Raw genomic sequence first — 15,003 nt, 5'->3', positions numbered from 1 at the left:
TTTCAAAATTCGTTGTACATAGTTGAACATTGGATTGATGAGAACTTTTTTTTTAAATTCACCATGGATCAATGGATTTTTCTTTTTACGTTTCTTTTGTATTTCTTTGGACTGGTTCTACATTTCATTTTATCTTGTTTTGGACATGCATTTCATTTCATGTTTGACTTTTTTTATGCTTTCATTTCATGCCATTCATTTTGTTCATAATACATTTTGATATTTTACTTCCATGTGTGGAATTTGCTCATTGGGTTCATGCATGTCAAAATGTGGGTTTACACAATCAATGCCACCCACTGTGTGTGTGTGACGGACATGTGTTGTTGTACATAGTTGACTTTTGGTTTGTGTCATGAGAAAGGCATGTCAGTGTGGGGTGGATTGGGAAATTCATTGCGTCTCAAGACTGGGGTGGCGTGCTGTGGGATTTTGGTGGACATGAGGGCCATGACTGTGCATCTTTATGACATGTTGGGGGGGGACATGAGTCGGGGCCTGCTGGCAGGTGCCCGTCACTGCTGGGTGGGGGAGGTGCAGAGGGACATGAGTCGGTCGGGGCCTGCTGGCATGTGCCCATCACTGCTGGGTGGGGGGGTGCAGGGGGACATGAGTCGGGGCCTGCTGGCAGGTGCCCGTCACTGCTGGGTGGGGGGGTGCAAGGGGACATGAGTCGGGGCCTGCTGGCAGGTGCCCGTCACTGCTGGGTGGGGGGGTGCAGGGGGACATGAGTGGGGGCCTGCTGGCAGGTGCCCCTCACTGCTGGGGGGGTGCAGGGGGACATGAGTGGGGGCCTGCTGGCAGGTGCCCGTCACTGCAGGGGGGATTCAGGGGGACATGAGTCAGGGCCTGCTGGCAGGTGCCCATCACTGCTGGGTGGGGGGAGTGCAGGGGGACATGTGTTGGTGCTCACTTGTGCATGGTGACATGTGGCCTGGCTGAGGGGCATGGCCAATGTGGATAGGCTGCCTGCGGGGCATGGCCAGGGGTGCAGGGGAGTCCCCTGTGGTGTGGGCTGCCTGCAGGCCCTGGGGAGGGTGGTGAGGGCTCACCTGGGAGGACACACACTACCAATTCACATTGGGGCACCCCAGTAATACACGTACCCCGCTCACCCAAGCCCTATCGCGTGTGAAACTCCCCGCACACCCCAGTTATAGATGTACCCCGCTCGCCCAAGCCCTATCGCGTTTGAAACTCCATGCGAACCCCAGTAATACATATACCCCACTCGCACAGGACTTATCGCGTGTGAAACTCCCCGCGCACCCCAGTAATACACGTACCCCACTCGCCCAAGCCCTATCGCGTTTGAAACTCCCCGCGAACCCCAGTAATACATATACCCCGCTCGCACAGGGCCTATTGTGTGTAAAACTCCCCGCGAACACCAGTAATACACGTACCCTGCTCACACAGGGCCTGTCGCGTGTGCAACTCCCCGCGAACCCCAGTAATACACGTACCCCGCTTGGACAGGGCCTTTCGCATGTGAAACTCCCCGCGAACCCCAGTAATACACGTACCCCGCTCGCACAGGGCCTATCGCGTGTGAAACTCCCCGCGAACCCCAGCAATTTACGTACTGTTCTCGCACAGGGCCTATCGCGTGTGAAACTACCCGCGAACCCCAGTAATACACGTGCCCTGCTCGCACAGGGCCTGTCGCGTGTGAAACTCCCTGCGAACCCCAGTAATACACGTACCCCGCTCGCCGATGCCCTATCGCGTGTGATAATTCCAGCGCACCCCAGGAATACATGTTCCCCGCTCGGCGATTGCAGTGTAGCGGCCCTGTGAGCTGGTCCAGGGTTAGCGCGGCCCTTTGCGCTGCATTGGGGATTTCAATGGCTTTTCCTTGCGCAAGGGGCGTTCTTGGGGGCGTAACTGACGCTGCGGGATGTTCTCTGCGCCAGCGCTCATTATGGCTTGGAAATTCCATGAATATGCGGTGCGCCAGAATGCTGTTTAGCGCTCTCGGCTGGCGCACGCTGGCGCATGCTCCCTGTCTGCGCTGCTCGCGTTCGCTGCCTCTGCGCTGAAATCTATGAATTACTCCCATAAATGCTTATTATGGTCAGGTTGCACGTGCAATTTTGCCGGCGTAAAAAAAAATCGACTTCACTCAATTTTTGCTGCCATTTTGGGTTTCATTTTAAATGTCCACTACATTACAGAAAGAACGACAAGGACTGAGTTTGAAATAGGAATAGACGCCCTGTTTGTTCTCTTTGATGTTTGTGCTATTTTAGGTTATATTGGAGGGTGATTAGAAGCAAAATAGTTCAGTTAACCATGCATTTCAAATGGAACTACAGGCCAAAATCTTCAGGTAACATAACATGCACATATGTAGTGTTTATCCATTATAAAATAAAGACTGTTTTGCTCATGTAAGTATAAAGTGCTGTTTTTTTTTAACTTACATGGATTCACACAAGAGGTGACTCGTGGCCTCATTGCTAGCCTGACTAGTTGTTCAAATCAATTAATCAAGCGAAGCCATGTCAGTCAATACAGTGAAAAGTAAAATTTAAAAAAATCCTCTGCAGACGCCTCCAGCAGGCATGGTGGATGCACGTGCTGATGAAGGAGAAGAAGAGATAGTTCCCCCCTCTGGGATTGGACCGGTGTAGAAAAGAGGAGAGGTGAATATCTTGGGGCATTCAGTGGAGGGCAGGTGCACAAGGATTGTCCAGAGGATCCTGTTGAGGGTGGTGCCCGGGCAACAGGTAAAAAGGGAACAAGCAGGTGGTAGATTGGCGAAATGCTAGAGACTGAAGGGTAATAGCCATGGTATTTTTAAGGTGTAATGGAGATGAGCCAAAAGAAAAGTAAGGATTGGGACCAAGAGTGGGGGCCTGCTTGGGATGTTTTGGTAAGGGAAGTGTATGGGGAGTGGCTGGAGGAGAAGAGAAGGTGTTTTCGCGATATATAAAATGGCCTCACATGGGAATGTCGAAGCCACTGGGGTTGCATTTGATGAGGGCTACAAAAGAATATGGGCAGAAGAGTTTTGGGATATTTTCAAGCGGTTGCACCTGGAGGTGAGTTGGTAAGAAGTGTCAAAGTAGGAAGAAAGGGAATTGGCAGGTGACCAACGGTGCCAACAACGGTAGAAATTTGATATCAGTGTTTCTGATTTATTCCAGTATTTATTGCAAAATGTTCCCGGGGTGGAGTGAAGCATTTTTCAAATACATGCAAGTGATCAGAAAATCACAAGTAAACTTTGAGGGTTTTGCTTATTTGAGATACAATGAAGAATTCTGGGCTAGGTTTGGGGCTAATCAGTCAGTGGCAGGGGTGAAATGGATCCACAACTATGACTGCAGTGAATGGTGCCAACCAGGCTGGTGTTGGGCATGCCTGCAGGAAGTACTTTGCCGATCCCACAACACATATTGCTTCAAGGTCAGCCTGCCCAGAAATGGGTGGAAGGGCAAGGGCCTATGGGCAACCGCAGTGGAGGGGCTTAGAGGGATATATCAGAGGATTTTGCTCAAAAGCGCCTTGCAGATATAAGCATGAGTGTAGGACATGTGAGAGGCCCGATTGTGTAGTGTGTGGACAAGCAGTGATAACAGTCATAGCAGAAGCGGCTTCCTGGGAAAGGGCACACACTCCAGTTAAGGTGACTGGGGAAGTGGCTGGACAGCTACCCGTACTGGAAGTGACTGTTGGGTCCTGTCACTCTCGTAAGCAGCCGGAGACAGGGAGTGTGAGGCCCGCGTGGGTAGGCCTCGCTGACGCAGCTCCAGCGGGAGCTAATGATACGCAGACACATTCAGCTCGTTTCACTGCCCCGGAACTGCCTCCGCGGAGCGGGGGCGGGGCCTTTATTGGACGCCTTGCATCACCGCTTAGCGGGACGCAAGGCGGACATAACATTCCTCCTTTATTTTAACTTGAACCAAATAAACATAACATACATTTGAAACTCTTAAACCAAACGGGTTACCCCTGTCTTAGAGTCATTTGTGGGGTTTGTCTACCACTCATAGTCTCTGAGCCGGGCCTGGTGGCGGTTCTGAAACCATATCTCCCACCCCTGGAACTGGGCTCTACTGTCCCCTTGGGTGTCTCACCTTCAATGTCCGGCTCACCCATTTCTGGTTCACTCAACAGCTCCTGGGTGCCTTTGTCTGTGTCGTCTCTGCCCTGCGGGTTCTCGGGTTCCGCATCACTCGGCATGTGACCATCTTCTTCTTGGGGGTATTCACTGTCAGTCCACAGTTTTCTTGGCACTGCCTTAAACCATGACGCATTTCTTGTCACTTGTTTATGTCCTCTTTGTACAGTTATCATCGTTCCTTGTCGTTTGCCGATTGTCCACGGGGCTGCCTCATAGTGGGTGTCCAACTTAGATCTAGACGGATTCCTCATCATGACCACCTGGTCGCCCACTCGGTGATCGGATTGTTTTGCTTGCCTCTTGGCGCTCATGTGTGCGTTGGGTCCAGTCCTTCTTGCTTCTGTCCACTCGTTGTCGATCGTGTTGGGGCTTCTGCTGGGGTGATGTGGTATGGAGGAATTTATGACAGTGCCAAACATCAGGTCTGCCGGCGGGACGCCAGTCGTGCTGTGAGGTGTGACCCTGTAGTTTTGCAGGAACCGATAGAGGTCAACCTGCCAGGGGCTAGCGTTGACCCTCGACAGTCGCAAGACCTTGTTGAGTGTCCTCATAAATCGTTCCACATCACCATTCGCCTGCGGCCATCGTGGCATGATGTGATGATAGCGGATGTTGAGCTCTTGGAGGTATTTTTTTAACTCCTCCCCTTGAAAAGGTGGGCCATTGTTGCTCCTGATTCTCGTCTGCAGTCCGTGAGTCGGGAACATTTTTTCAATCGTGGGGATGACCACCTCAGCTGCCAATCTCGACCTCTGGGTACCGAGAGTGGTCGTTTATTGCCACTAGTAGGTAGATGCCTTCTTGTAATTTGCAAAAGTCGATGCTTATTGCGTCCCATCTGCCAGACCCTCGAGCTGCCGATTCGATGGGTTCCGGGTCGGGTGGAGCCCCTGTTACTTAGCATGGAAGGCAGGTGCTGATCAGTCTTTCGACTTTGTCGTCTATCTGGTGGAACCATACGCGATGCCTGATTTGGGCTTTTGTTCGTAGCATTCCTTGGTGGCCCTTGTGTGCTAAGGCCACTATTCTGTCCTGGAGGCTTAGGGGGATAATTATTCGGGTTCCCCTGAGTAGTAGCCCTTGTTCCATGATGGAAAGGTCTTGTCGGATCGCAAAGATCCCTGTGAGGAAGTTCTTCGCCTCTGCTGTCTTGTTGTGGGTGTTCCTCAGGAATGACCTCCATTCCCCTGAAATTATGGTGTCCTTTATCAAGTTGCAACACGGGTCCTTTTGTGTTTCCTCCAGGATGTCATCCAGGTTGACGGCCCTGGGCCTCATAGTTTGCACTATCTGGCAGATGTGCTCCTCCGTCTCTTCTGCCACATGGATTTCCTGGGTTGTTGCCGCTCTTGGGTGCCTTGACAGGAAGTCCGCCGGGTTTCCACTGCCAGGCTGGTGTGCCAGCTCAAAATTGTATTGCTGGAGGTGTAATAGCCATTTGGCGATCCTAGCCGGCCCGTGGGAGGACGTACCCATGAATATGGGCAGCAACGGTTTGTGGTCTGTGTAGGTTGTAGATTTTTTGCCATACAGGTAGAGGTGGAAATGGCGACACCCCCATAGCACCGCTATTGCCTCTTTTTCAATGTGGGAATATCGTTGTTCCGTTGGTGTTAGCGCTCTGGAGGCATATGCAATCGGCCTTTGCTTACCCGCCTTCGTCACCTGTGTGAGGATGGCCCCTAGGCCTACTGGGCTAGCGTCTACATACAGTTCCGTTGGGAGCGTAGTGTCATAGTAGGCCATCGTAGTGTCCGCTGACAGTGATGCTTTTATGTGCACAAAAGCTTCTTGGCAGGCATGCCCCCATTCCCATTTTGTGCTGGCTTTGGTGAGTTCTTGAAGGGGTTCTGACAGTGTGGCCAGATTTGGGATAAACCTCCCGCAGTAAGTCGCCATTCCCAAAAAACTGCGCACCTCAGTTGGCGTGGTAGGTAGGTTAGCGGCTTGGATGTCTGCGACTTTCTGGGGGTCCGCTGAGATGCCTGTGCTGCTGAAGATATAGCCAAAGAAGGATATCTCGTTTTTTAGGAATTCACATTTCTCTTTATGAATAGTTAGTCCTGCCCCTTCTAGCCTGTTGAGGAGAATGTGAAGCCTTTTCATGTGTTCTTTCTCTGTTGCTGGCATGAATCAATATATCGTCACTGACATTTAGGACACCTGGTATGCCGCGTATTACTTTGTGTATTGTTTGTTGGAAAACCTCGGCGGCGGTGGAGATCCCAAAGCTCAGGCGCTTGTACCTTCGCAGGCCAATGTGTGTTGAGAATGTTGTTATATACCGGGAGTCCCTGTGTAGCTTCAACTGGTGTTAGCCCGCATTCAGGTCCACCTTGGAGAATATCTTGGACCCCGTGAGGTCAGCCACTATTTCGTCCAGTGTCGGGGTAATGTGGTGCGTTTGGGAGGCGCATGTCTATGCAAATTCGAACCTTGCCAGGTTGTTTTGGCTTTTTGGTGACTACCATGGGGGAGACCCATGGTGTGGGTCCCGTCACCTCTTCAATTATGCCGGCCTTCTCTAACGCCCTGAGCTCTTTTTCTACTTGTTCGCACATGTGAAACGGAGTTCTTCTATGCCGTACTGTTCATGGTTGGACCAATTTGTCGATGTGGAGCCTGATTGATTTCCCCTTTAGGCATCCTATCCCTTTTTGTAGGTTGGGGTATTTCTCCAGGACCCTCTTGACCTCTTGTGAGTCTGTCACTTCGCAGATGAAGCTCAACAGCCCCAAGTCTTCTGCGGAATCTCCACTCAGGAGGCATTCAATGCCCGCGTTCACCACATAGATTTTGGATCGTAGCACAGTTTCTCCATGGCTGAGGGTGGTGCGGAACCTGCCTACGACGGGTAGTGGGGTCTTGCACCGTATGCGAATAGCAATGTGTCCGTCACCTTTAGGTCCGGTTGTGGCTGGAGTGGTCATTGGCATAACATTCACAGATGCCCCAGTATCTATTGTCATTAATAATTGCTGGTTTTGGATTGCCACCTGGCATTTTCGTCGTCTGAGTTTTATTTCTTGGCATGGAATTTCCATGGTTGGGGCTGACACCAGGTTGACTTATCTCCCTTTCTTCCATTGGTCATTGACAGACTCTTGTTGGGCACCAGCGGCGTCATCAACTTCCACCTCTGTGGAGGAATTCATGGTCTCCACTCGGCGGTCACTGGCCTGTTTCTTTTTCTTGCCCCCACTCTTTTCCTGTGTTGTTTGCGGTGTTTGTTGTTGGGGGCCTGACAACCGGCATACCTTGGCATAATGGTCCTTCCAGCCACATGTGCCGCAAGTGGTCCCCTGTACCGGGCAGTTGCGTCTTCCATGGGGCAGTCCTCCACACCACCCACATTCCATGGGCCCCAGGGTTCGAGGCTGCCATCTGGCGTGCATGTGGTTTCCGCCAGTTTCATCCCTCGTTGATTGTCGATTTGTGATCTGGGCTACGGTGGCTGTTGTGAGGGCTGGCTGTAGTTTCTGAAGGGTTGTGCCCATGTGTGCTGCTCTGGCATGAGCTAGTTCCCTCTGGCGACCCAACTCAAGGATTCTGGCTAACGAGATGCCCTTTTCACTCAGTACCATCCTACTCAGTTTCTCTGATTGGATGCCGTTGATGAACTGTCTCCGAATTTCCTTCTCAATGTCTGTGAATTCGCACGATATCGCAAGCTTCCTAAGCCTGGTGTGGTAGGCATCTAAGGTCTCCTCTTCCAGGTGGATGGTTGTACAAAATATGAATGTTTCGTACTCTGGATTGAGCTGCGGGTGAAAATGGGCCGTTAGGGCATCCTTCGCTTGCTGGTAAATGTCCTGGCCATCATCAATTGTCAGAGAATTGAAGATACGTAGCACTTCATCCCCCACGTTCAACAATAGGTGCAATCTCATTTTTCTCGCAGTGGTGATGTCCTTACACTCCATTGCCATCTCAAATTTTTGAATCCATAGTTGCCATCTTGGGCCAATCGATGAAGGATCAGTGTATGGGTCAAAGGGGTATATCAATACTGAAGAGCCACCTTATGGGCGGGCTTGCGGTGTGGACACCGATAGGTTGGCAGCTAGTCTGGATGGCGTGCCGGGCCTGGGAGTGGATGTGCCGGTCGCCATGACTGGGCCTCACTTTGTCACGGGTGGGGCCCGATGCCTCACCTTGGTGTGCCCCTGCGGGGGTCTGTTGTCTCCCTTGTGCGTGTGTACACATGCGGGGCGTGGATGGAGTGCCTTCCCCTTCCCAGGGTCTTGTTGCGCAGGGTTGATGTATCCTGGTGTAGCTGCAGCGTGTCCGTTCTGATCCCGCGTTGTCAGGGGATCAGGGAACATTTTATGTGGCCATGCAATGGAGAGAATGCCTTCTCCCAAAACAATGTTTTTTTTTTTTTTTTTGGGTGGGTGGGGTTTTGTGTGCCCTCCTCCCAGCCCCACCGGGTTTCCAAAAATTACTCTGTCGATCAGTGCGGCGATCAGCTGTTATGCTTTGGCACGCGTGCCGTTGTTCTCACGTCCCTCGTCACCAGTGTTGGGTCCTGTCACGGCTCGTAAGCAGCCGGAGACAGGGAGTGTGAGGCCCGCGTGGGTAGGCCTCGCTGACGCAGCTCCAGCGGGAGCTAATGATACGCGGACACATTCAGCTCGTTTCACTGCCCCGGAACTGCCTCCGCGGGGCGGGGGTGGGGCCTTTATTGGACACCTTGCGTCACTGCGTAGCGGGACGCAAGGCGGACATAACAGTGACAACATTGTTGCCGGAGAGTTTCAGAGGTGTTTTTTGCTTTCCCTATGAGGGATCAGGGACAGGACATTGACTAGACATCTTAAGGTTGCTGAACTGGTGTGGGCTAAGTTTGAAAAGGAGGTTGCGGGAAGGTAGGATGCTGGGACCCTTACACAAAGATCCTGAGCAGATTTTGATTGTTTCTCCTATGAGGACAGTTCCAACAAAGGAGAAAGGGCAAACGTTGCATAATTCATCATCTGCCTTGTCCTTAAGGGGTAATCGCTTCACAAATATATTGACCCTACATAGGTGTATAGTGCCGTACTCTAGTGTGGATGATTCAATCTAACTTGTGCAGACTCGTGGCAAGGGAGAAGAAATGGCCAAGAATTACATTAAGGCAGCCTTCCAGTGGTGGCTGGTACTTTTTCTTTTCTTGGAAAGGCGTAAATATTGACTACAAATATGCCAGAGTGACCAAGCAAAGGGAGGGAGCCTGAACCAACCAAGGAGGGTTCTGGGCGGACCCCTTGCCCCACCCAAGAATATTTTTCAATATTGTGTTAAAATGGTGCATTATAGAGGCCCGGGCACCCTAAAAAAAAGTGTCTCTGACTGGCTACCAGGGGGCGCACGGATGAGTAGCCTTCCCGTGTAAGCTCTCCCCTCAGTGGTCCTGTAATGTGACTTGAGCCCCCACATTACGCCCCCCCCGCAGGGACCTCCAATGGAGGAGCAGACGTGGGAAGACTACCCCACCAACCCGCAAAAAACCCGATAGAAATCGGACGTATAGACCAGGAGAAATCTGCAATCAAAGTTTTCCCACTCGTGACAGGGGGAGACACGGGACATACGCAGCTCATGACCGAGGAGGCCGCGAGCTCCTGATGCCCGACAACAACGAAGTGAGTGCCCGACGTCCTGTTCCCCCCTCCCTACGCTTCCCCTGAGGACACCCGAATGTAACCCGCGAGGAGGTGTGCCAGTGGAGAGGAGGACCCAACGGCATCTGCACAGTGGGCCCCTCCGGAGGAGTCATCCACCCGAACGCTGCCGACACCCCCGAGGTACTTTGTGGGATTGAGGCTCGTGCTGGCTGCCTCAGTCCGTGTTGCGGCCGCTGCGAGCCGCCGGCCGGGACAACGCAACCCTGGTGCTCCGGTCCCTGTGGGTGTGTCCCGGCTGCCTGCCTGTGCCGTGTATACCCGCGGCCCTCCGCTGGAGCAGGAGCGCAACAGGGCCCCCGTGTGCTTGATGTTAGGACGCGCAGCGACGACATGCTCTCGCCCAATGCTCCAAGGGCGTGAGCAACACTTGCAATGTGAACTTTCCCCTCATTGACTCTGGGTTCCCAATGTGTCTTTCTCGTGTTCCAATGTTAAACCTGCCGCGGTGCCTTTACACAAGTCTGCCAAAGCCCATTCCACAAAAGATCTTGGCAGACCTTTCTTGCCAGATGTAATCAGCATTGGGAAACGTGCTTTGGCGCACGCTGGCTAGAATTGTTATTATATTATATTGAAGGTTTGAAACAAGTCTGTGCTTTGGACAATGGACTGCTGAGCGCCGTGCACCCACCAGAAGTTCAATAAAGTGCCAGTCCCACGCACGGTGCTTCCATAAGGAAACCACCCATCCAGGAATGCTCCAGTAGCACCTTGCACTGCGCTGACCCTGCAAACCCCAGGAGCAGTGAACTACTCCAGACAAAAGAATAGTATACTGAGTCTGGGACCCCCGAGAACCTTTCAATAGTGGGAAACAAGTACGGACTCCATCAGCGCAGGGGCAACAAGGGACGCCACCCGGAAGGCTATACCCACTCGCTACACGAGGACACCACTGAACCTCCACAGGCACCCCATAGCAGCGCGGCCCACCCCGATCTATCGGCCAGATAGCTCCCCTTGTGGGAAGCATCCCTAGGTGGAGCAGCGACCGAACCCCTCGGGCGCCTTTCCACCTTCCTCACGATTTCCGCAACGACCACAACACTTGGCCCTGCCCTTCAGCCGCTGACCTACACTCCTGCACAGAGGGTAAGGCCCCTGACTCAGGGGCGTGTGCCTCCTCTGACCCAAGGATCACTACATGAACGCCAAGAGCAGGCGAGCCAAATACGCTTACGCCTCACCCTCCTTGGTCCCTGAACAGGAAGTAATGATGGCAACAGATGTCGCTGAAGCGGGGACCGCTGCCACCAAAGGGGACATTGCAGCACATCTTTGTGAAATTAAAAATATGGGAGCCAGTCTAGGTGGTAAAATCGACAAGTTCACCCAGAAAATGGACAATTTTGAAGAAAGACTGGAAGGTGTGGAGAACAACCAAGCCTCGATTGACACCCTTGAAGCTCAAATGGATACCAGGATACATAATATCGAAAAGAGAGAGGAGGAGATATGACTGAAAATGGACGACTTGGAAAACAGAGAAAGAAGGAATAATCTCGATTTTTTGGAATTCCGGAATCCGAAGGGGAAACTGAGGATTCACTCAAAACCACAATACATAACGTCATAAAAATTTTAATGGCAGACGAAGAGATAGATGAGCCCAAAACAGAACAAATCTATAGGGCAGGTGGACCCCCGGTGGCCCACGCTCTGTCCTCGCTAGATTCCACCTATACCAGCACAGGAATAGGATCCTGGCGAAGGCTAGAGCCAGAGATTCGCTTACAATGGGGGTGCCCAAATTACCATCTTTCAGGACCTATCATCGCTCACGTTGGCGTTAAGGCGCCTCTGCAGTCCCCTGATGAAATGGCTCAAGTAGCAGGGCACGGGATACAGATGGGGGTACCCCTTCTCCCTCACATTTGAACACGGAAGCACAAAGGTAGTCCTTCGGTCTGAGAAAGAGATTAAGGACTGCATTGCGGACATTCTAGGGACAGCCCCAGGGGATGGCGAAAGAGATGGCAAGGGACGCGCCGAAATGCAGTGGCAACTTCAGGGCCCCAGACGAAAAAGGGTAAAAGGTTCAAGGAAATATAGACGCCCTAACAACACGCCCGAAAATGGAAAATGAAAAGGCATTGCTTGATCTTCGTGGAGCAATGGATTGAATTCTACGATTGAAATGTCCTGAGACAGCCATTCCTCATTTCACACCTGCATGAACGCTGTCAGGATGGCTGCACCCGGCCGTGGAGCACCCCCCTGAAGTAAGGGGAGAAACAAACCTCCAAAGGAAAGGCCGGAGAACGCACGTATCGTTATATTTTGGTTATTTTCTATTGTTATTGTTGAAATATAAGATGTTGGGGGGGAAGGGGTACAGAGGGAGAAGGGGGCTCAACTGTAAACTGCGATGTTATATGCGAGCGGGACCGTGAGGACGGTCCCCATTGGTGGTCCGATACTGGACTGAACTTTTCCACCAAGTCCAAATTGGACGCGTCGAAGTCCTGAAAATGGCACAACTTCAGTTCTTGGGTTCGCTTGAACACCATCAACTCGGGAGGGGAGGGGAAAGGAGGGGGGGAGGAGAAGAGAAACTTGGGAAAAGTAGTAGCACTGTCTGAACAAATCCGCAACATCAATAACAGTGTGGGACTGAGAGCTTGGACAGTTGCCTGGCCGCTGGAAGCTAGCATTGCCTCAATGACACCCAATGCTGGCATCACTTGATGAACTCAAACTGAGGGACTCGCTTAGAGTGGGGACGTCAAAGTAAAGGGCCTGAACTCACCAACAAAGAGGTCATTAGTCCTCAGAGAATTCCGCAGATCCAATATTGACATTCTCCTCCTGCAGGAGACTAAGTTTGCCAAAGGGGAGGAGCGAAGCATCCTGGGGAAGCGGGGAGGCCTGGAATTCTGGGGATCAGGCCCACTCAGGAAGGGAGACGTCGGAATCCTACTCAGAAAAGGAATCAAATTTGAACTGGAAAAGGTATGGTCCGATGTGGCGGGTCATGCTCTCCTGATAACGGGGGAAATAGCTAAAGTGAAAGTAACTATTGCCACAGTGTACGCTCCCAACACTGGGCAGACTGCATTCCTAGAGAAAACGATCCCTAAAATAATGCTGGAAGCCACAGGCCATATCATCCTGGTAGGAGACTTCAATCAATGGGCGGACCCGAATAAAGACTGGAAACCGGGTAAACCCGAAATGAGAAACCAACATAAGGGAGGGCACACTGAGCTGGCCGCAATAATGGAACTGTATGACATGAAGGATGTGTGGAGAATTATGCATCCCAATGAGAATGGATATACCTTCTATTCAAATCCCCACCACACGTTCACACGTATTGACTATATAAATCTCACGCGCAAACTCACATCCAGTACACAGCATGCAGACATTATCCCGATTACCTGGTCAGACTACGATATGGTCCTATTAGATATCACCTGGGCGGATCTACCTTTCATGGGAGGGAAGTGGCGGTGCAACGAGACCCTCTGGAAAGACCCGGTTTATTTTTTTAAATTTATTTATATGCTTCTATAGCGCCATAAGCCCGCAGGCATCAGGGCGCTGTGACACACAATGGGTACAGAATTAATTAGACATACTGATCTCTGGTTCCGGTGGGTTTCAAGAAAGACTATTTAAATAGGTGGGTTTTCAGGAGTTTTCGAAACTGTAGATGATTTTCTTGGCTTCTCAGTGCTATCGAAAGGGCGTTCCAATTCTGAGCCGCCTTGACTGTGAATGATCTGCCCATACCCGGATTTGAGCCTGTGTTTCTGTTCAACTAATAGGTTTTTATCAACTGAGCGAAGCTGTCTCTTAAGTGTATAGACTTCGATATTTTTCTTCAAATATTGGGGCGCTTTGCCAAAAAGGCAGTTGTGTACCAAGGTGAGGGCTTTAAATTTGATCCTGTCTTTGACTCTGAGACAGTGGAGAGATTCTCTAGCTGTGTTAACATGGTCTCTTCTAGCCAGTAGTTTTACAATCCTGACCGCGTCATTTTGTATGACTTGGCAAGTATGTATGTCTTTGGCGCTTCCCCCTATCAATAGGGCATTGCCATAGTCCAGCCTTGATAACACTACTGCCCTGGCAATGGTAACCATGTTGTTGTCATTCAAGAACGGTCTGATGGCCCTCATTAATCGCAGATAATAGGCAGTATTCTTACGGAAGAGATTAGCCTGTTTTCAAAGCCGTCATGGAGACTGAAATAGATCAATATTTCGAACTGAACAATGATGGGGAAGTTACCAACCAAACAGTCTGGGAGGCTGGGAAGGCCACATGGAGGGGTATTTTAATACGAGAGGGGGCCTCCAAGAAAAGGGAGCGGAGGATCATAGAACAAAGGCTACACACTGAAATACGTCACCTAGAGGTAGAGACAAGGAAAGATCCTAAAGTAGCCCAACAAAAATGAGATGAACTGCGGTTATTGGAACACGACTAAGTAGTATGAAATCTGCGGTTCCTAAAACAGAAATTTTAAGAAAAAGGGGACAAAGCTGATGCTCTATTTGCCGCCAGACTCAGGGAATAGAGAGCAGAACGCAGGGTGAATGAAATATTTGAGGACCCCTCCTCCCCTGCCCATATCCCCCACACCATCCCGGAGGCCTTTCCAATTTCTATGAAGACCTATATACCTCTTAAAGGACCCCTGGCCAGTCAGATATACACTCCTATCTAGCCCCAATCACCATGCCACAATAACACAGGTAGAAACCGAGCTCCTCGACTCCCCAGTTATTGAACAAGAGATCCACGATGCAATTAAAAGGCTAACACTAGGTAAATCCCCGGGGGAAGACGGCTACATGGCTGGTTTTTATAAAACTTTCACTAAGCAATTAATGCCCTTCCTGACGGAACTATTTAATGAAATAATAGAGACGGACGTGGCACAGGACTCCTTCAAAAAAGCACTGATCACAGTGATCCCCAAGGCCTGGAGAGACCCTAAATTTTGTGGATCACACTGCCCTATCTCCCTCCTTAACCTTGATGCCAAAATCTATACTAGGGTACTGGCTGGCAGACTGGAATCACTTATGCCCCACCTGGTCCACCCAGATCAGGTCGGCTTCATATTGGGGAGACAGGGAGCTGATTCCATGCGCAAGACACTGCACCTCATCCATGTGGCCCACAACCTTCCCAACGACCCCGTCCTACTGTCTATAGACGCAGAGAAGGCTTTCAATAGAGTAG

The sequence above is a fragment of the Ambystoma mexicanum genome, chromosome 1p (assembly GCF_040938575.1).
Source record: "Ambystoma mexicanum isolate Mex_15411 chromosome 1p, UKY_AmexF1_1, whole genome shotgun sequence".
Taxonomy (NCBI): Eukaryota; Metazoa; Chordata; class Amphibia; order Caudata; family Ambystomatidae; genus Ambystoma; species Ambystoma mexicanum.
This window is presented reverse-complemented; position numbering follows the sequence as displayed.